We start from the raw sequence: 21,644 nt of genomic DNA on the forward strand, positions 1-21,644 counted from the left end.
AGAAGACACCATAATTAAAATAGCATTTGTAAGAAACATGGTCATGTAATCATGTATCAACAAAGGGAGGGACTGGGAGATTAGTTGGTCCAGTGTACGGTCTCCCAATTAACTGAACATACAAAAAAGGTTGTAGGAAGTTGGCTCTGTATGTGCTATTTCAAAGTAAGGAATAGCATGCACAGAGTCCAAGGGTTCCCCTTAGAGGTAAAATAGTGGTAAAAATAGATAATACTAATGCTCTATTTTGTGGTAGTGTGGTCGAGCAGTAGGCTTATCCAAGGAGTAGCGTTAAGCATTTGTTGTACATACACATAGACAATAAATGAGGTACACACACTCAGACAAATCCAGCCAATAGGTTTTGTTATAGAAAAATATCTTTTCTTAGTTTATTTTAAGAACCACAGGTTCAAATTTAACATGTAATATCTTGTTTGAAAGGTATTGCAGGTAAGTACATTAGGAACTTTGAATCATTTCAATTGCATGTATACTTTTCAAGTTATTGACAAATAGCTATTTCAAAAGTGGACACAGTGCAATTTTCACAGTTCCTGGGGGAGGTAAGTTTTTGTTAGTTTTACCAGGTAAGTAAGACACTTACAGGGTTCAGTTCTTGGTCCAAGGTAGCCCACCGTTGGGGGTTCGGAGCAACCCCAAAGTCACCACACCAGCAGCTCAGGGCCGGTCAGGTGCAGAGTTCAAAGTGGTGCCCAAAACGCATAGGCTAGAATGGAGAGAAGGGGGTGCCCCGGTTCCGGTCTGCTTGCAGGTAAGTACCCGCGTCTTCGGAGGGCAGACCAGGGGGGTTTTGTAGGGCACCGGGGGGGACACAAGCCCACACAGAAATTTCACCCTCAGCGGCGCGGGGGCGGCCGGGTGCAGTGTTAGAAACAAGCGTCGGGTTTGCAATGTTAGTCTATGAGAGATCAACGGATCTCTTCAGCGCTGCAGGCAGGCAAGGGGGGGCTTCCTCGGGGAAACCTCCACTTGGGCAAGGGAGAGGGACTCCTGGGGGTCACTTCTCCAGTGAAAGTCCGGTCCTTCAGGTCCTGGAGGCTGCGGGTGCAGGGTCTTTTCCAGGCGTCGGGACTTAGGTTTCAGAGAGTCGCGGTCAGGGGAAGCCTCGGGATTCCCTCTGCAGGCGGCGCTGTGGGGGCTCAGGGGGGACAGGTTTTGGTACTCACAGTCGGAGAGTAGTCCGGGGGTCCTCCCTGAGGTGTTGGTTCTCCACCAGCCGAGTCGGGGTCGCCGGGTGCAGTGTTGCAAGTCTCACGCTTCTTGCGGGGAGTTGCAGGGTCTTTAAAGCTGCTCCTTGAAACAAAGTTGCAGTCTTTTTGGAGCAGGTCCGCTGTCCTCGGGAGTTTCTTGTCTTTTTCGAAGCAGGGCAGTCCTCAGAGGATTCAGAGGTCGCTGGTCCCTTTGGAAGGCGTCGCTGGAGCAGGATCTTTGGAAGGCAGGAGACAGGCCGGTGAGTTTCTGGAGCCAAGGCAGTTGTCGTCTTCTGGTCTTCCTCTGCAGGGGTTTTCAGCTAGGCAGTCCTTCTTCTTGTAGTTTGCAGGAATCTAATTTTCTAGGGTTCAGGGTAGCCCTTAAATACTAAATTTAAGGGCGTGTTTAGGTCTGGGGGGTTAGTAGCCAATGGCTACTAGCCCTGAGGGTGGGTACACCCTCTTTGTGCCTCCTCCCAAGGGGAGGCGGACACAATCCTAACCCTATTGGGGGAATCCTCCATCTGCAAGATGGAGGATTTCTAAAAGTTAGAGTCACCTCAGCTCAGGACACCTTAGGGGCTGTCCTGACTGGCCAGTGACTCCTCCTTGTTGCTTTCTTTGTTCCCTCCAGCCTTGCCGCCAAAAGTGGGGGCCGTGGCCGGAGGGGGCGGGCAACTCCACTAAGCTGGAGTGCCCTGCTGGGCTGTGACAAAGGGGTGAGCCTTTGAGGCTCACCGCCAGGTGTCACAGCTCCTGCCTGGGGGAGGTGTTAGCATCTCCACCCAGTGCAGGCTTTGTTACTGGCCTCAGAGTGACAAAGGCACTCTCCCCATGGGGCCAGCAACATGTCTCTAGTGTGGCAGGCTGCTGGAACTAGTCAGCCTACACAGACAGTCGGTTAAGTTTCAGGGGGCACCTCTAAGGTGCCCTCTGGGGTGTATTTTGCAATAAAATGTACACTGGCATCAGTGTGCATTTATTGTGCTGAGAAGTTTGATACCAAACTTCCCAGTTTTCAGTGTAGCCATTATGGTGCTGTGGAGTTCGTGTTTGACAGACTCCCAGACCATATACTCTTATGGCTACCCTGCACTTACAATGTCTAAGGTTTTGTTTAGACACTGTAGGGGTACCATGCTCATGCACTGGTACCCTCACCTATGGTATAGTGCACCCTGCCTTAGGGCTGTAAGGCCTGCTAGAGGGGTGTCTTACCTATACTGCATAGGCAGTGAGAGGCTGGCATGGCACCCTGAGGGGAGTGCCATGTCGACTTACTCGTTTTGTCCTCACTAGCACACACAAGCTGGCAAGCAGTGTGTCTGTGCTGAGTGAGAGGTCTCCAGGGTGGCATAAGACATGCTGCAGCCCTTAGAGACCTTCCTTGGCATCAGGGCCCTTGGTACTAGAAGTACCAGTTACAAGGGACTTATCTGGATGCCAGGGTCTGCCAATTGTGGATACAAAAGTACAGGTTAGGGAAAGAACACTGGTGCTGGGGCCTGGTTAGCAGGCCTCAGCACACTTTCAATTGTAAACATAGCATCAGCAAAGGCAAAAAGTCAGGGGGCAACCATGCCAAGGAGGCATTTCCTTACAAAGGTGTACACTGTTCCAAATGGAAAAATATAATCACTAGGGGAACATTAAAGTTCAGGAGCAAGAGCCCTCACACATCCGAGAGGATGTCATGCTTCATCATCGGGTAGCTCCTCGTCAGACCGGCGCTGCAATGTCTGACGGGCTTCCCGTAAGGGAGATCTTTTAGGTAGCAGCCGTGGTAGCGGACACTACAAGACCTGGTGTTGCAGTCAGGCGCTAATCCTGGCAGGAGAGTGAAAGCTAAAATTGGTTCCCAGTCTTAATAGGAGCAAGTCAATTTAATTAATCAATGGAATAAGACCGGGACCAAGATTAAAAACAGAAGGAAAGTGTAAAATGAGGAACAATGCTCAACCACTTTCTGCATGGTGCTGGAGCTTAAGGAGATTATCGTCGGGCTCCTAGGACATGGTCAACATGTTTCGCGTACAGTGGTCTAACAAGATCCTATGACGCTTCTTCAGGACCAATACATAATAAGACTTCTCCTGTCTATATTACCGAAAGTTGCAAAAATGTCAAACAAATCATATAGGGCCAGATGTAAAAAAGGTTTTTACCCATTCTGTGTCTATGGGAAAAAGTGTTCGTACATATGGCCCATAGTCACTTACATTGAAGTTCACTAATTGTCAGAAACCTCTAATGGTCGCCCTAGAAAAATACAAACAAATCATTTTGATCAAAACACACGGAAAAATAAGGAAGGACACCCGTGACACAACAGTGTGTAGTAACCAGTTGTGTAAAAACATGATAAGACAATATGCTTACCATCCCTTGGTACATGGGGGGCCCCTTGGGAAGTAGCATGCCGAAAGCGGTCACTACTAATAAAGTGGTAAAGCAGACACCATGAATGCAGTGTAATCAATCGGAACCAAAACAGTCACATTCACTACTAGAGGTCAGTTGGTTAAATTGATTATGAACATCAAGCACATTATTAGTCCATGTCACTTGGAAATTCATACACAGACTCGTCACTAGCATTTATGACATTTGTTGAAGGAAAACTGGGAGGAATAAAACAGTTTTACAACAGAAAATATTTCTAAAAAGGCTTGGTGAGTACTGTAGCAGAGTGTAATAGTCTGCGTGGTGATTTACAAAGGCAAAAACACACTGGCAAAGCGTGGTTATCCATAGAATATTAAGGGATTACCCCGACCTAAGTCTGTTAATACTTTGAGAGATGTCATTAGTTGAGCTCAATATACGTCCCCAGAGTAAATAAGTAACCGAAAAAAGTGATAAACACACAAACGCGAGGTCACTTACTTTGTGGATGACGGCAGTCTGCAGGGGAACCTACCCTGACATGCTCTCCCGAAAAGACAACTTCCCGACTCGGTGCGAGTCTTTTAAAGAGAAGTTTTCCCGGCAAAAATGGGAGAGGGTGGTCAAAACTGTAGAAGGACTACACTCCGGGAACAGGTCTCAGAAATAAAAGAAGGACTCAAGCAAAATTACGGCGGCCATCTTTGTGATGTAATCATGTAGTCAGCCCCTAGAGGACCTAACGATATAGAAACAGATTTTAGAAAGTAATGCAGTCCCTAGAAGACATTGTGGATGACAGATTATGAGGCCTAGCAGGCCTACAGCAATACTATTAAAAGAAGGTTCTTAAAACACAAACTACTTCCAGCTGTAAAACAAAAGTTCCAGCCATGAGAGAGCTTATGAAGACATTGAATAGTGAGAGAGGTTACTGTTTTGGGGTCCCCCCCCACAACTAGCGTGGGGACCCAGAGATGACCTACTCAGAAAGAGTGTGTTGTGCTAAGCATTTTGATGGTAGTCCTATTGTCATAGGACCACCACAGGCTGAGTTATGGGCAAAAATGTTTTTTGATAGAAATGCCCGCAAAGTATTATGGGCAAGTTTCCCGAGTGCAGTAAATATAATATCGGCTCTGCAGGAGAGCCGTGTTGAAGATTTCTGTGTTTTTTACTGCTGTAACTGCTTCAGTTTGTATATCTGTTACTGTTAAACCATGTAATAGTCATGTAAAAGCACTCCTTAGATCAAGTTTGCACTATATGAAACTTCACTGTTACGTAAAGCGCGCCTCCCATTGAGCTCATGCTCTACGAACCTTTAAAAAAAAAAAAAAAAGTGAATAAAAGGAAAAGTGGCATGCCCAAAACAAGGAAGATGAAGAAACAACGTACGGCCACACAGCGCGAAGAGGCGAGACAAAAGAAAAATAGTGCGCCATACTAAGTATCCAGCTGCAATAATCCATGTAGTAGGGTCAGTCTCCAAGGCGGTAACAACAAAATCAAGGGAATTTTGAAAGGCAGGCCCAGGACAGAATGAAAGTGATGGGCATGAGATGGGCGTGGTTAAAGACCATAGAAGAGATTACAACAGGTCGATGCTATGTTCGACCTAAAAAGGAACCCATTACAAAACTTGAGGGGGCCAAACTCGAGTTTAGCTAGTCATGAATTTTGGTTGGTAGGAGGACCAATGGAAACAGCACATACTGTGCTTAAAAGGTAGCCAATTGAAATTGGGGTCTGTGGACACCTTCAATCCATAGGTAGTTCTAGAACCGTTAAGACTAGTAAGACCTTTCCAACAGTTTCCCAGTGGGACACCCAGCTGCAACATACTGGAAATTACACCAAGATCTAGGGAGAAGAGAAAAACACTCTCTCTCGACGTGATTGGGCAGACCAGCTCAGGGTAGGTAAATGATCCGGTCAGTGTGTTGCTGTCCCTCTTGTTCACTGCTTCCCATCATTGGCTGGGGAAATGCCTAGAATATTGAGGGGCCCCACAGATGAGATCCACTTTGAAGACTGGGAGAGGAGTTGCCCTTGAGGGAACAAAACAAAAAAAAAGTGTAACTTCCCAGACCTGGTTGACAAGAGCAAGGACCAGATGAACTGAAGCATACATGAAGGATGTAGCAAATTTGGGAGTGCTTCTACTGCTCGAACAGCCAGGTCTCGAGAAGTTTCCTGAAGGTAAGGAGGTCTTTGGCGCAGGTGGGTGGGAAGTGTTCCACGCTTTGTCAGCGAGGTGCAAGAATGATCTACCGCCAGTTGTAGTTCTGCAGACACGTGGGACGGTTGCGAGGGAGAGGTTGGCGGAGCGGAGATGTCGGGTCGGGGTGTAGAAGGAGAGCCATCTGTTCAGGTATTCTGGTCTGGTGCAACATATAACAAAACTATATTTCTGCCAGGAACACCACTATGCTCTTGCAACGCAGCAATTTAAATGTACTGCAAAAACAAGCCCATTTTTATATATTCACTCCTAAAGTGTACTTTGTAAGGCCACTGGCCACTGTGCTAATATACAAATACAGGGCACGCTATAAACTGGGGTTAGTGCACCCTCAAAATGCAATCAAATCATAAGCTATTTCACTCTGTAGGCCAGGCTAGACCTTTTTCTACTAAGCCTAAATGGAATTAAAATCATTTTTCCACCTGCGAAGAAAGGACTAGAGAAATGCTTCAAAGCAAATGTATGCTCTGTTTTTTAAATCTTAGCGATGAAATTAGATCTTTGATCACGTAAGCAGAAAAGTAACTTATCAAAAATGTAATTTAAGCAGCCCAAGCCAGAAAAGGATTAAAACCAGTTCTACTAATCATCACACTTACAGGGCTGGAATACAGATTATTGCCTGGAGACTTACAAAATCATGGCTTGGGAGACAATAGCTTGCTTCTGGGCCTAGAAAAGTCCAATAGGTATTAGGTAACCCCTGCACTTAGTGGCAGAGGTTTTGTATGGGAGTAGGCAATGAGTTGGAAAAGGGTAGATTTACCACTCCTCTTTTGACTTGGATGCCAGGGAGAGCTTCTCCTTCTCATTCCCAGGACACTGAGACAGCTTGTCCCCAGTCTCAGTTGGAGGGTAATCAAGGTTAGGTCCCGTCTGGTAGGGGAGTGGCCAAGAAGCTGAAAACCATCTTGAAACAGTAGCTGTAGGGCAATTTTAAAGTAAGACAAAGCGAATGTGCTGCAAAATGAGGTGGGGGAGTTGAATTCCTCCACTCTCTGGCTAGCACAGAATAAATCTGGCTCCAGCACCACTATCACTTCCTCAGAACAACCCTGGACCTTAGAAGACTTCATCTGAAGAAGGCGGCCCTGCTGGAAGAAGAATCCTGACTTCTGACTCCTGTTGGAAGAAAAGGACTCCTACAAGGATCCCTGAATCCTGCTGGCACCAAGGGACTGGACACAAAAGGCAGAAGAACTCCTGATCTCGAGAGGGTTCATCTGACTAGAGGACTAGACCCTGCAGGAAACCGGGAAAGCTATATGGTGCAAGACTGATCATAAGAAGCTTTCCCATCAGTTATGGACTAAGTCTGAAGGTAAAACCTTTGACTGGGACAACTCGTTGGGTATAAAAGACCTTGGCTCCATCACAATTGGCCTGAAATCGAGCCTAAGTCTCGTTCCACCATGAACTGTTGTTTATCCATGATGCTTCACTTCACTGTAGATACTTTTTGCCTTTAACTTTAAAAATCCATGTCCCTAGTTGCCTTCAATCCATTTTGATGATCAATGTGTATTTTTGTTTATTGACATGTCCTATTTTTCTAAATTTGTTTGGAAGCATTAGAGTGATGTGTTCTTTTTTGCTAAATTGGTGGTGTTGCTTGAATTTAGCATACACTTGTTTTGGAACTGCCTCCGGCTTGTGACATAACTGCCAAGGGTGAGCAGAGATTCTCTTTAGAATTGTGTTTTGATCTAACCAGAGTGCTCCTGTCCAAATTAATAATCTGGTTTCTGACAAAGGAGTACTCAAATGCTAGTCCTGCAGCCACAAGGTCCTGCATCCCAGTGCTTCATATCTTCTCTCACAAAGCTTGTGAGATGATCTGCATCACATAAAGGCCAAGGACTTGCTGGGACTATACAAAAACTAAACCCTAGGGGGAGGGGGTCAACCCTCTAGCTCCATCTTAGTCTACTTGCATTTGTGGGATCAAGGGGTTTCCCTTTTCACCCAAAGTCCTTGTAGTGAGCTCAGCTGGCAGCAGCTCAAGACTTATTTCAAGATGATTTCAATCATCTCCATAAGACCTTTGGACTCAAAGACACCAGTTTTAAAGGTTCAAGGGACCCCCCAACCAATTTTCCCCTCCCTTCCATTTGGGTGCCCACCCCAATGAAAACTTTTCAACTGCGACAGCCAATTATTAGTTTCACTACCCTAATGTTGAGGTGTTCCCAGAGGACCAGTGTGGATGCTATTCAATTTTCCTTCAGCAGAGACTCCCCTGAAGAACTGATCTTGACCAGTGGAAGCAGATAATGGAATTACTTATGTGTGTCTACTGCCCACCCCCTCCCCCCAGCAATTGACTAACGGATACCAGGTTGTACCAGTGATTGGACATTAGGACCTCTGTTTTTTTTTTGGGGGGGGGGGATGAGGGGGGGGTTGCGCAATGGTACTGGAAATCTTACCAGAGATTTTCCTGTAGGATTGTACTGAGCACAAGCCATCTCCTGACAACGGTTCTACTAGCAGGATAAGGTGGTCTTACTAGCAGAATAAGGTGGTCTTCGCAATAGTAACAGTAACAATAGGGGTGTCTATTTTTTCCCGCTGATGGGATCAAAAGCTAATCCCCTGATAAAGGTTTTCCTTTCCAAGCTCATCAGAACAGATACTTTTCACTCAAGAAAAATACAGATTGGGCAGCTTTGAACCTCTCTCATGAAATGCCAAGTTCCTTTGATGCATATTTCGCAAAAACAGACCAACAGAACATTTGTGGAAAAAAATGCAACAAAGCTACTTATAAGAAAGAATTTTGAGAACCATCAGCAGTCCTACACCCATGCTCATGTTTTGGGTAAAAAAAGAAAAAAGGAAAAAAAGGGCTAATGCACAGCAGGTCCTACAATATTGAAAATTAAAGTTTAATTCAATGTCTTGTTTTCTTTTGGAAAGGGTTGATACCTAGAATAGCATTTTCAAGCAGTTTCTAGGCTCAAAATTGGATTCACATTTAATTTCAAACAGTGCCAGCAACCCTCCTACGTAGGGCAAATTCACTAAAGAGAGTGACCTACTTGTGAACAAATGATTTAAAAAAAACGTCATCTTGCTGACATTTAGCATTTTAGTACTCGTGACCAGCTCTCGGTAGACAAGTTCTGAAAATTACAAAAAGTGACTTCACGTGATATTTCCCACCCATCATCCGTCATCACTCAGAGAGATGTGTCAAAAGAGAACAATCAAGCTCTGTTGAGCTGCAGCTCTGGCTTTTACAAAAAAAAAAAAAAAGAAACGGTTTGGACTAAATGTTATTTTATGGAAGTGCTTGTGGCCAGAGCTACAGTATAGAGCTTGCAGTGGAAGAACACATTTTTACAAGCTCTAGAACTGCTTTGTGTTAGCCCAGGGAGGACAATGTTGTGGGGTGTCCACGATGGGACCACCACGGCTGCATACATGCTCCATCTTCCACAGCACAGCTAATCCAGGTACTCTAGAATCCAGATTACGCAACCAACTCTTGTAACACGATTATATTATGATGATTTTCAAACTCTGCCCAGTGGGGCTAATGCCATTCTTTTGTACCTTGGACCATTAAAATTGAGTGCCTGCTGAACCATGAATAGTAAACATTTGGAAGCTATCGGAGCTAAAAAAAAAAAAAAGAAAAAAAAAAACCAAAACCTAAGTATGCTCCGAAAATATTTATTGCGGATAGCAAAGAAAACAAATAAACGGTCTACCCGTCAGACTGGCTCATCGCGTAGGACGCTTGCACCCGTGCCATGCGGTCACCTACGGGTCACGAGATCGAATCCAGACAAGACTGACTCCTCCTGCCCACATACGGAGGTCAGTAAGTAAAGTACTGTTATATTGGAGGCATTATTATTGCTACTTGTTATTTGTAGCGGTTATAATGGCCGAAGTGTCGCATAAAAATAAATCATTACAATCGCTGACCCTTCTAGCCCAAGTAACAAAGCTAAAAGTGAAGTAGTGTTGCAGCTATCAATATAAAACTGTGAGCTATAGGTTACGTTTATTCAGAATGTGAGGCGTAAAATTCAGTGTTTCTCAACCTGCCTGCGAGCTCTACACACTGAAACTAAATGTGACCAACATTCATATATATGGAAGCATGTTAGACTGTTGTATCAATGCAAGAAACGCCATATCCAGTAACTATTGTTTATTTAAGTTGTAGATACACGCCAACACCTCCAAGACCTCTGTCTGCCACCCCAGTCCTCTCCAACTGCCTCCCTTCCAACCCTTCACATTCCATTCCAACCCAACATTCTTTTAATTCATAACATTCTACATAACTCTACATTCCTACAAGTAAAACACATTACATAACACATCTTCCCCCCTTAGAAGAATAATCCAAAATATATATATATATATATATATATATATATATATATATATATATATATATAAAAAGATGAACAACAAAGTTACAGATAAGAAACATCTAATCTACGATATAGTCCTTTAAATGCAGTGGTTTCTTAATATTTCTACCCAGTTTGCTTCTATAAGTCTCATTCTTTTCATGGTGATCCAGATGGTTGGCAGAAACTTCCACTTCCTGTGTAGGATCGTCATCCACTTCCTGTGTAGGATTGTCATTCTTAACAAAGGTATCTTCTGACGCAGAATCTGCTCCCATAATGTTTGACGCTCCAGAAGGGAAGTCATTATAAACAGTTTCTAACCACGAATAATTCTTTATAGCTTCAGTCGAAGAATTCTCATTCTTGCTAGAAAAATCTCTTACTAACTTTGCACAACGACTCATATGCCACACCCGCCCATCACTTAATTTAGCTGAATTTTTGTATACTTCAAGAACAGTTTTAGGTTGCGAAAACCTTGTATCACCTTTCTTAACTTTACCTGGTAGTTTGACACGAACAACATCCCCTTTTTTCAATCTAATATCCTTAGCACCTTTCTTACAATCAACATAAGTTTTATAAAGATCTTGTGCCTTTAGAATATTTGCCTTAATTTCAGTAGGTGACCATTCCTTCAATCTAGATTTACGTAACCAACCATGATTATCTTTCATAAATGGAATTCTTCCTCTCATGACAGTAAAAGGAGTGTGGCCTGTTACAGTTGGGGTGGTTCTGTACATCCAAATCATTTTCTTAACACTGGTTTTCCAATCAATATTCTTATACTTAGCTAATTGCAAAGAATCCTTAATAACTCGGTTAAACCTCTTGACTTCTCCATTCCCACTTGGGTGTTAAACAGAAACCAACTTGTGTTCAATGCCATTTCTCTCTAAAAATTCCTTAATCTCCTCACTCTTAAATTGAACACCATTATCAGTTATGATTTTCCTAGGTAATCCTTCTCTTTGAAAAAGTTCATCCAAAAATATGAGAACGTTACTTGAACTAGCTCTCGAAACAATTTTAATCTCTGGCCACTTTGAGAAGTGATCTACCACTACTATAATGTACCATTGCACATTCTCCTCAACAATGGGTCCCATTATATCCAAACCTATAACTTCCCAAGCCATCTCAGGGCAAGGTACAGGATGTAACATTGGTTTTAGGGTTACCAGAGATTTGTCAGCATTCATGCATAGATCACAACTCCTAACAATCCTCTCGATATTAGCATCCATACCAGGCCACCAATAGTTCTCTTTAATTTTCTTCTTAGTCTTGACTATACCTAAATGTCCCTCATGATTTATTTTAATAATGGAGTCCCTTAATTTCTCAGGTGGAACCATTCTGTTACCCCTCCAAACCTTACCATGGTCTACCGATAATTCAGCACGCAACTCAAAAAAAATTCTGAGCTCAACTGAAATCTTTTTTTTTTCCGGCCAATCTTCATGAATATATTTCTTTAACGTGGTTAACATAGAGTCATTTGAGTTTGTTTCATCCCAAACCTCCGAACTAATGGCCGTCCAATCATAATTTCCAGACCAAGCAACCATGAGCTCTTCGTCATCATTCACCACTTCTTGGAGAGGTAGAAGCAATCTGCTTAAACAATCCGCCACCTTATTCTTAACTCCTGGGACATATACGAATTTGTACTTGAAGTCGAACAATCTTATGGACATCCTAGCTATTCTTGCAGTGGCCTTTATCAATCCTTCAGTAGTTAAAACTTTGATTAGGGGTTTATGGTCACACCTAATTTCAATGTCAAAACCCCACAGAAAATTCCTGAAATGCTCTAGACCCCAAACAACTGCAAGGGTCTCTCTCTCAATAACAGAATACCTTTCCTCTGTGGGAGAAAGTGCTCGAGGCAAACGCTACAGTGACCTCCGCACCATTAACATCTTTCTGGCTTAACACAGCACCAATACCCCTATTAGATGCATCCGTGGTGAGAATTGAAGCAAGATCAGGATCAAATCCTGCCATCGTCTTACCCTCACAAATCTCTTGTTTAATACATTCAAAGTCTTGCTGTAAAGCACTTGTCCATGCAAATTTGCACCTTTCCTTCAACAATTGCCTTAAATTAAAAGTCTTCTCTGAAAAGTTTCTAACAAACCTCGCATAAAATTCTGTTAACCCCAGAAAAGATCTTAATTCGTCCTTATTACTAGGAGCTGGGGCACCTCTAATGGCAGACAACAACTCCTTTTTGGGTCTAATCCCACTCATAGAGATTTCATGACCCAAATAGTTCAAATGTTGAACTCCAAATGTACACTTTGAAAATTCAGCTGTTAGACCTTTCTCTCTTAGGATACCTAAAACGCAGTTAACTCTCTCACCATGTTGCATCCTGTTCTTTCCCATGATTAAAATGTCATCTTGGAATACAATCACACCTTCTACATTCTTGAATAGTTTATGCATTAATTTTTGAAAAACTGCTGCAGCTGAGTCCAAACCGAAAGGCATGTGAACATAACGGAAACAACCCTGTGGAGTCATGAAAGCAGTCAAATTTTTACTATCCTCATGTAATCTGACCTGATGGTAAGCGGACGATAAATCAATGGAGGTGAACCACTCCATGTTCTTTGTCAAGGCAATCATTTCGGATATCCTTGGCAAAGGAAATCTCTCCACCACTATGTTGTCATTTAAGTACCTCAAGTCGATGCACAAACAAATCTTCCCATTGGCCTTACGTACTGCCACCAATGGGGAAATCCATTCAGAGGCATCCACTTCCTCAATTATACCTCTTTGTAAGAGAGACTCCAATTCCTTATTGACTTCATCTCTTATCACCCAAGGAATATTCCCAGATTTGTGAACCCTCGGTACCGCATTGTCCCTCAAAACAATTCTATGCGTGAAGTCTTTAAGTGCACCAATTTTTCCAGAAAAGAGTTCTGGAAATGTTTCCCTCAAAGTGATACTATAATCTCTGTTGTCATTCACTATCTTAACTTGTTCCACACCATTCGGATCTAACACAATGTTCAAAGCTCTTTGATCCAACCAACCTAATACCGATGGGCCCTCTTTAGCAACATATAATTTACCTACAGCCTTCCTCCCCTTGAATTCAAAAACCACCTCTCTAAATCCGATCATAGGTATTGATTCACCAGTGAAACTCTCCGGAGACACATCAGAGGGAATTAATGTAGGTCCAAGAACCCTTTCGAATTTATTCTTCCATAGTCTCTTGTTAATGATAGTGTACGGGGAACCAGAATCAGCCACAATTAATACATGCACTCCCCCATGGACTCCCCCAAGATAATCTCACAAACTGGTTTGTTTCTTGATTGCACACATAGGTGTGAAACACCAGAATTTTCAGTTTGGTTTTCTTCCTCCTGATCTCCTACAACCGGGTGATCAGACTCACTGTTTATTCCTAGGACACACTCATGAGACAAAGTCTATACTAGAATCAGAATTGCATTCTGAATCAGACATACTGACTACAGCTGCAACCTTCCTACCTTTCCTGCATACCTTGGCAAAATGGCCATTAATGCCACACTTAGCACATAACTGGTCACGTGCAGGGCATTTCCTGTAAAATGCTAAATCATCGAAAACACTTCCTCTCATTGGACTTTATTTCAGGTTGTTTCCTTAGTGTTTCTTGACTATTCTTTTTTAATTTAACCTTGTTAACTATTTCGTTCTGTACCTCTTTTTTCTCAAGAGAAATAGCCCTTGCACATTTATTTGAAATTTCTGCTTTTTTGACTAGGGTCACAACTTCCTCCAAAGGTGACTCGCCATGCACCCATAACCTCTCTTGGATATGTGAATTGTTTACATGCATAATAACCTGATCTCTGATCATCTCATTGTGTAACCCACCAAACCTACAGGTAAGTGCTAGTTTTTTTTAACTCAGAAACATAATCTTCAATAGATTCTGTTTTCGACTAAAGAAATTATATCTGTCAATAGCAATGCAAACAGAGGTCGAATAATATCTATCTAAGTCTTCTAAGGCATGAGCGAAAACATCCGAGTCTCCATCTTGTTGAACTTTCTTTTCCAGTAAGTTGTACACTTTAACGCCCATGGGACCCAAGCAATGTAATAAAATGTTCTTCTTTTTAACTGGAGATAAGTCTTCGTCATCAATGGTGTCTAAGTAATTAAAAAAATATTCCTTCCACTCCAGCCATTTAACGTGTTGATTACCTGTAGAGTTCAGAAAAGGCTGTGGAGGAGTGAGGGTAAAACTTTGAGCAGCACTCATTTTACCCTGAAGGAAAACAAAAAGGTTAAACTGAAGAAGAGAAGAGAAAAGAAAAAAAAAAATTAACTGCAAAAATAGACACCAGAGTCTTATTAGTAATGAGATGTAGTACACCCAAGATGGCCGCCGAAAAAACACCACCAGGAATGCTAGTCTTTCACAAGGAGTAGAACTTGACCTTTGAACTCTAGTTAGATAGTGCAGAGTGTGAGATTGAGGCGTTGAAGTTGGACAGCCACGAGCAGAGAGTCTCTATATAACGTACGGCGTAAAATCAGGTAAATAAATATATCCAGTAGTATGTATCCAGGGTGTGGCAACAGTGACGCGGGTATGGCAGATATCTCGCGCCCCTTCCAATTCCGTGGGCGCGAGGGTTATGTCGATGGTGCGAGCTGCGCGCGGTGCCTCGCGCCCTTCTTAGAATCTGTGGGCGCAAGGGTTATATCAATGGGTGCAAGCGTCAGGCGCTGCCTCGCACCCTTCTCAGAATCCGTGGGTGCGAGTGCAACCGTTAATGCCTCGCACCCCTCACGGCCTACACAAAAACAGAAACGTAAACTCCTTAGGAAAACAATAAATTCAGGGCTAAGGTGGGTTCGCGGAAGGGCACCAAAAAAAACAAGTTCAAATCTGCAAATAGGAAGCGGGAGGTGTTGGCACTACTCACTTCGTGTAGCCGAAGTAAGGAGTCGAATCATCGTGATTCCTTTGCTGCGCGAGTTCTTTGCTGATAAAATACAGCTCTCGTCGCCAAAATTCTTGTTGTATCAATGCAAGAAACGCCGTATCCAGTAACTATTGTTTATTTAAGTTGTAGATACACGCCAACACCTCCAAGACCTCTGTCTGCCACCCCGGTCATCTCCAACTGCCTACCTTCCAACCCTTCACATTCCATTCCAACCCAACATTCTTTTAATTCATAACATTCTACATTCCTACAAGTAAAACACATTATATAACAGTTAAATAACAGGGAAAAGGAAGGAGCGATGTTTGTTGTCCCGGATCATTGAGAGACAGCGTGTCTATCGTACGAAAAAACAAAATGACAGCTCGAGGTCAGCTGCATGTCCCAAACTCAACACGCAATTCACACCGATTCGATCACAACTGCATCGAAGTGCAACAACAGCAAACATAAAACCAGATCAACCGGGCTCCCTTCAGAGTTAGAAAAGCGACAAAAATAACCTCCGCCACCCCCGTAGTAACCTGCTGCAGGTTTATAAATTGTTGCACGAGTCCGTGTCATATTACTCTAGCCTTCTTCCAATGTTTATTATGACATGGCTTCTTAAAGTTATCTTTAAAAATCTATGTATTGTATCTAATTTGTATTTAATAACCTGCTCCTTCTAAAAAAAAAGTTATATTTCCAGATAAAAGGGGGAGGGGAAGTTTAACAATGTATATACTTACGCATTCACAGAGTGCCAAAAACAAGAGTGTAGTCTTAGCTGCCCTAACGTAAATAATAACAGAAATTGCAGCAGAGAGTTTGCAGTGGTCGGGATTTTAACTTAAAATGGCTGCATCTGATTCCGCCAGGGCTTTGTTTGCATGCGCTCTAATATTCCTGCCACTGGTTACAGTTCACACTCTGAATCTTCAAGCCTTCACAGGACACACTCCTCTAGACTTTCCTTGCCCCCACACTCACTGATGCACGGCCTTGCCAGACTTACTTTCATGTTTTCATGTTTCTCTCTCCATTACCTTGTTTTCACAAAGGCCGGCTAGGAAGGTCATTACAAGGGAGGAAAGGGCCCATCTGTCGTTAGTCACAAATTTATACAGTGACATGGGAAACAGAAGTTGAGGTTTGTACGAAACTAGATTGAATTCTCCCCCGCCCCATCAAAGAAAAGAGAAAAAAGATAAACGGAGCTCAGGGTTTGATAAATTATCCATATCATGGATGGGAGAGGGGAGCATTATTAGGTTCTTTATCGGTAACGTTGTGCAACAATCTTTCTAGACCAGACAGACAGAGTTTAATTTGTGCGTGTTGTTTCCAGTGCTGAGCACCGGCACTTATTTTTGAGGGCCGGTGCTTATTCTTATGCCTCAAGCATTTGCTGCGAGCAAAAGACACATATGGGAAAGACGGATGAAGGGAAAAATGAAAAAGCGTCACAAAGAGAGAAAGTAAAAAGCTGCAAGAGTGAGCTGAAGGGGCAGTGAGTGGCTTTATATGGATTGAAGAGGCCCGAGGTGGCTTCAGGATTACGCTTCGTCAGGATTCCGTGCTCGCACTTTTATTTAGAGCAGCCACGTGTTTAAGAGGAGGGTTTTGGGCACCGGCACCTTTGTATTTACAAATTAAGCACTGCAGACAGAGGGTTAATTTATGGGGAAACGGGTCACATAAACTGAAGAACTTCCTCAACGACCCTATAAAGTAACCCCCACAGGGGTGGGTGACTGGAATAATAAAAAGTAGTTTACAAAATACATGAATAAGATGCAGGGACTGAATAAGGAATTGAGACAGTTGTTCAATCCCCCGACTCCTCTTTGCAATATGGCTGAAGGAGTTTAAAGTGTTCTACAGAAAAGCAGCATGGGCTGCAAAACACGGTTTCAATGAAAGGTAATGGAAGGAGATTTTTCCTATCACCACACAATCGGCGTCAAATCTGCTTTTTTTATTGATAGAACAAATAAGACCAATACTGCAGTTGGGACTATTGATGTACATCATAATAAATGGATTAATCACATTAAATCATTATATTTCGACCTACTCTAACTGTGCTGCCCATTCAGACCTTGTCCAATGTGCCTACTGACTTCAACACCAGCAAGGGAGATAACTTATCCTCTTCGAAGTTTGTCTTAGATAAAATTCTGTTACTGGCCGACACAGGGTTAATGGGTCCAAATAGCCGTCCTATCAGAACTTTTTAAAATGTATGCTTCAGGGGGCTGATTTGGTCCTCCATACCAAGTCTCAGTGCCAAGCTCTTGAAAGAGCTCGATTCCTCACCAAGAATTAAGTAAGGGAGGGTGGACGATCAGAATAATTATTGGCTAGTGGCCTTGTCAGATGTAGAGGCAAAGGCTTATTCAGACACTTAAGCAAACAGACTGGGTGTTGAGCAGAAGTAGTTTGCCTTACTTCCAAACTGGGTTTCGCCTGAATGTAGCACTTTTAATCTTTGGGTAATATCCATTTTAGCCTATCACCACACCCAAGGATCAAAGCTGTACGTCCACTGTATTCATTAGAGCATGGCTTCTCATGGCACAGAAAAGCAATTGCTGTGGGAAATATTGCAAAGATGGGATATTGGAGAATAGACTCTGCAAAGGTATCCAAGCCCGTATATTGACACTTGAAAGCTTCAGATTTTCCAACAATTACGCTGGTGTATAATCTTAAAATGCAGTATACGACTAGCACGACACGAGAGGGACTTAAGGGATAGTAGAATGGGAGAGAAATGCAGATTGGTATGGGTACTAAGTGAGGGAAAACCAAGTTAATTTTTGAAGACTTTCAAAACCGAGAGGGAGACAGCATGTGTGTGCGCGCACTTGTGTTGTGGTGTATGTAAAACTTTCAGATGAAATCCGACAGACACCTCACTATACCCGATGGAAAGCACCTGTACCCATTCATTTACCAGAAAATACATGATGGGGTAGGACCCCCCCAAACACCCCCCACCTGAAGCTATGCCCTTGCTAACAAAATACCCAGTTTGATAACACCCAGACTCTTTTGGTTCAGTGTAGGAAGTTGGCTCTGTATATACTATCTCAAAGTGAGAGATAGTGTGCACAGAGTCCAAGGGTTCCCCTAAGAGGTTGATAGTGGCAAAATTAGATAATTTTAATGCTCTATTTTGTGTTAGTGTGGTCAAGCAGTAGACTTGTCAGAGGGTAGTGTTAAGCATTTGTTGTACACACACAGGCATTAAATGAGGAACACACACTCAGAGACTTAACTCCAGGCCAATAGTTTTTAGATATTTTTCTATCTTTTCTTGATTTATTTTAGAACCACAAGATTCAAGATTTGAAGTAAATACATAAAATGCAAGGTACTCCACACAGGTAAATAAGGAATTTTGAATTAGAGCAGTAACATTCACAGTATAGGTTAAAATGGCAAAAAGCTATTTTAAAAGTGGACACAGTGCAAAAGGCAACAGTTTCTGGGGGAGGTAAGTAAGGTTAAGTTTCTGAGGTAAGTAAAGCACTTACAAGTTCAGTTTCCTGGGCATAGGCATCCCACCGCTGGGGGTTCAAGGCAACCCCAAAGTCACTGCACCAGCAACACAGGGTCAGTCAGGTGCAGAGGTCAAAGGAGGACCCAAAACACATAGGCGCCTATGGAGAACAGGGGTGCTCCGTCTGCCAATAGGTAATTACCTGCGTCTTTGGAGGGCAGACTAGGGGGGTTTTGTAGAGCACTGAGGGAGGGGGCACAAACCAGCACACAAAACACACCCTCAGTGGCACAGGGGCGGCCGGTGCAGTGTGCTTAGTAGGCGTTGGGTTTTCTGTAGAAATCAATGGAGAGACCTGGGGGTCACTCTAGGCGGTGCAGGCAGGGCACAGGGTGGCTTCTCGGGCCAGCCACCGACTGGGCTAGGCAGAGGGCCGCCTGATGGTCACTCCTGCACTGGAGGTCGGTTCCTTTTGGGCCTGGGGGCTGCGGGTGCAGTGCTTGGTAAAGGCGTCGGGTTCTTTGTTCCAGGCAGTCGCGGTCAGGGGAGCCTCTGAATTCTCTCTGCAGGCGTTGCTGTGGGGGCACAGGGGGGGGGGGGTCATCTCAGGTTACTCACGAAGTCGTAGTCGCCTGGAAGTCCTCCCTGCAGTGTTGGTTCTCTGGAGCTTGAGCCGGGGGCGTCAGGTGCAGACGGTGAAGTCTCACGCTTCCGGCAGGAAGTGTGAGTTCTTTAAAAGTTGCAAAAATGTTGCTGTTGGTGAACAGTGCTGCTGTTCTCAGGAGTTTCTTGGTCCTTCGGTTCAGGGCAGTCCTCTGAGGCTTTAGAGGTCGCTGGTTCCGGTCAGATGTGTCGCTGTGCAGGTTCTCGGAGTCTGGAGACAGGCCGGTAGGACTGGGGCCAAGTCAGTTGTCATCTCCATCGTCTCTGCAAGGCTTTCAGGTCAGCAGTCCTTCTTTGTGTAGGTTGCAGGAATCTGCTTTCCTGGGTCGTGTATTTCCAAAGGGTGTGTTTAGGCCGGGAGGGCAGTAGCCAATGGCTACTGTCCTGGAGGAGGGCTACACCCTCTTTGTGCCTCCTCCCTGAGGGGGTGGGGGTACATCCCTAATCCTATTGGGGCGAATCCTCCAATCTCAAGATGGAGGATTTCTAAAGGCAGGGGTCACCTCAGCTCAGGACACCTTAGGGGCTGTCCTGACTGGTGCGTAACTCCTCCTTGTTTTTCTCATTATCTCCTCCAGCCTTGCCGCCAAAAGTGGGGGCAGTGGCCAGAGGGGCAAGCATCTCCACTAGCTGGGATGCCCTGGAGTGCTGTAACAAAAGGCATGAGCCTTTGAGGTTCAGCTCCAGGTGTTACAGTTCCTGCAGGTGGAGGTGAGAAGCACCTCCACCCAGTACAGGCTTTGTTCCTGGCCATAGAGTGACAAGGGCACTCTCCCCATGTGGCCAGAAACTCGTCTGGTTGTGGCAGGCTGGCACAAGCTGGTCAGCCTAGCACTAGGAGTCGGACTGGTATTCAGGGGCATCTCTAGGATGCCCTCTGGGTGCATTTTACAACACATCCCACACTGGCATCAGTGTGCATTTATTATGCTGAGAAGTTTGATACCAAACTTCCCAGATTTCAGTGTAGCCATTTTGGAACTGTAGAGTTCATGTTTGACAAACTCCCAGACCATATACTCTTATGGCAACCCTGCACTTACAATGTCTAAGGTTTTGCTTAGACACTGTAGGGGCATAGTGCTCATGAACCTATGCCCTCACCTGTGGTATACTGCACCCTGCCTTAGGGCTGTAAGGCCTGCTAGAGGGGTGACTTATCTATGCCATAGGCAGTGTGAGGTTGGCATGGCACCCTTAGGGGAGTGCCATGTCGACTTAGACATTTTCTCCCCACCAGCACACACGCTGGCAGTGTGTCTGTGCTGAGTGAGGGGTCCCCAGGGTGGCATAGGACATGCTGCAGCCCTCAGAGACATTCCCTGGCATCAGGGTCCTTGGTACCAGGGATACCAGTTACAAGGGACTTACCTGGATGCCAGGGTGTGCCAATTGTGGGAACAAAGGTACAGTTTAGGGAAAGAACACTGGTGCTGGGGCCTGGTTAGCAGGCCTCAGCACACTTTCAAATCATAACTTAGCATCAGCAAAGGCAAAAAGTCAGGGGGTAACCATGCCAAGGAGGCATTTCCTTACACCTGCCCAAGGCATTTTCACAGTAGAAAGAATGACAGAACATATGCAGAGGGGATGTAATATTCAAATATTTACCCTCCCAGCTGATAAGTGGGATATTTGAAGGACTGTAAAGAAAATTACAAAGTGACGGAGTGAGTCTTTCATCTTAAAGATGTAAAAAAAAAAGATAAGATGTGCCAACAGCAGAAGATGTTTGGTAATGGACAAGTCTTCCCACAATTTGTATCTCAGATACATAAACCAAACAAATTCCACAGGTATACAGTGTGTACATTGGTACACTGGTTAACAAAGCAGAATGTAAGCAGGACCACACAGCCAAAACACATCAAATGTCAGAGAGTAACTATTTCACAATCTTTCTGGGTGTGAGTAGAGGCACTGGACACTGTGCGACTGGCTTTGGAGCGACAAAGGTATATTTGATAGGGTTCCTATACGTCCTTCAGGCGTGCAGAGGGTGCTTGTTCCTCTGCACATTACTCCTCCATACCCTCACAAGTCAGCCACATTCCGGATCCAGTGAGCAACAGTGGGCTTTCCTTTATTCATCCAGACCATAGCCTCTTGCAGCATAATAATGCATATTTAGCATTATGGAATTAAGAATGCTATGCGCAGTGTGCACTGTAGACGTGTGTCTATCAAAAAAGCAACCTGAGATGAGAGATTCATTATGATTTTCAGCATGTCGCTCACTACTTGGAATACCTGTTGCCTATACTGAAAGACACTTACACAGCCCCATGA

The 21,644-nt window shown here is 44.0% G+C and overlaps 1 protein-coding gene across 5 annotated transcripts in view; it reads right to left on the minus strand.

The window, feature by feature from the left end:
- The window catches only part of SNX31 (sorting nexin 31), a 254,818-nt gene that overhangs the window by 217,027 nt on the left and 16,147 nt on the right, over positions 1 to 21,644 (minus strand). The gene's annotated exons all lie outside the window — the stretch shown is intronic.

This window comes from Pleurodeles waltl, chromosome 2_2 (assembly GCF_031143425.1).
Source record: "Pleurodeles waltl isolate 20211129_DDA chromosome 2_2, aPleWal1.hap1.20221129, whole genome shotgun sequence".
NCBI classification, from domain to species: domain Eukaryota; kingdom Metazoa; phylum Chordata; class Amphibia; order Caudata; family Salamandridae; genus Pleurodeles; species Pleurodeles waltl.